Source organism: Triticum aestivum, chromosome 4B (genome assembly GCF_018294505.1).
Source record: "Triticum aestivum cultivar Chinese Spring chromosome 4B, IWGSC CS RefSeq v2.1, whole genome shotgun sequence".
Lineage (NCBI taxonomy): Eukaryota > Viridiplantae > Streptophyta > Magnoliopsida > Poales > Poaceae > Triticum > Triticum aestivum.
In genome coordinates this window covers 595,652,192-595,653,966 of record NC_057804.1, presented here as the reverse complement: position 1 = coordinate 595,653,966, position 1,775 = coordinate 595,652,192, and positions in this window count along the sequence as shown.

Here is a 1,775-nt window from a genome sequence, read left to right as displayed (position 1 = left end):
ACACACACACACAAACACACGCGCGGCCGAGCCAACGTGGGTTGTATTGTATCCACGATTGAATATTCTCGCCCTATATAAAGGGATAAAGGGCCCATTGGCCATTGCATACGCTGCACTACTCCGGTGACAGAGACGGACACCATTCACTGATCGAACGACCACGTCCCTGCCAACTAGCTTCTGCTCACGTTGCGCGCGCGATAGAGATGGACGGGCATGATCCAGCCGCTACAGGTCCATGGTGGTGCCCCGACGACTGCCCTGGCGAGGTCGCGGCCGCTGCAGGAGCCGCCGCCGGCGACGACGACGACGACTTCCTGACATGTTCGTCCTCAGCTCCATGCATGCACGTGGCTAGGTTTGGTTGTGTCCTTCCGCAATGCATGATTCATCGTCGTACCTGTACGCGTGTGTATGTGTTCTTGCAGTGAATATCTGCTCGGGATGGGGTGGGAAGCAGGCGCGCCTGTTTCCTGCGTCCGCTCTTCTCCACCGCGCGCGCCCCCTGAGCCGCCACCTTCCGAGGACGTGATGGCAACGTGGCTCTACCCAATCGTCGGCGGCAACGAAAATGCCGGCAACGGCCCGATGGTGAAGAACCAGCCGTCGGCGATGGCCACGGAGACCAAGGGGAAGCTTCCTGCTACGGAGGGCGTGGCCGATGTCAAGGTAAGAACACGTGAACACAATTACTATATGCGTGTCTTTTTAGTTGCTATATACATGCATCTAAAACACCCAATGGAACTTGGGTCTAGGGCTCTAGGCGCACCTTAATTGAATATTCTTTTAATATATAAAAATAAAATAAATGTCACAGATACGGTCTAGTGTTATGCTCACGTGTAAAATTTCACGAAGAAACTACTTTCGTGGTCTAATGTGTGCAAGAAACAAAGTCAGTTATATATAAAAGTCACTATTCAAGTTCTTTGAAGTTACAACTTCGTTTTTCTCGTCCAAAAGAACACTGAAGGCATTTCTTCATGAAACTTCATACATGAGTAGAACACACGACACGACCATGTTCGCCAAAAAAATAGAATTGCTTGGTTTTAATATTTTTACAATTTAAAATGCCATATAGGGTGCGCCTAGACCCATGTCCCAAAAATATGCACCACTCTATTCATGTGCTGTCAAGTCAGTTAAAGTAGATAAGAAGCTCTTCGCTCTGACTCTTCTTCTTCTTGCAAGATTTTTTTGGTGAACTTAAGGAAACATAATGATCATTTTCTAACAAATGGTGGATTTATTAACTTAAAACGAAGCGTGAAGGGAAAACAAACACGATGAGCATATACCCGGTCTCTGCATAGCTAAGATGTACACAGTCAATACTAACGCACACACAACAGATCATGTCAATATTGAGCAAATTTATACAAGACCGAAGCCATGTCTATGGTCCGATATTATCTGGACGTTTGACGTGATATAGAATGTTAGACACGTACTAATATATTTCTACCTTTTTCTTTAACTTGTATAATTTCTCAAGTAATACTCCGGATGCAACATATGCAATAAGGATTCTGCTTTCTGTTTTACTTTTCTTTGCTCTTAATCTTCCCTAAAACTCAAACCTCAACATCTTGTATAGTCTTTCTGTGTTTTTAAGGGAATCAGCCTCCTTTTGCAATAAACATGGTAGGATATACGTGCGTGTGTTTATAGGGGTGAGTGTACATGCGTCTGTGTGTGTGCGCGCGCATCTGTACTGTGATTCTGAAAAGAAAAAAGCACTATAGGAGTGTTAATTAAGAAGGAAA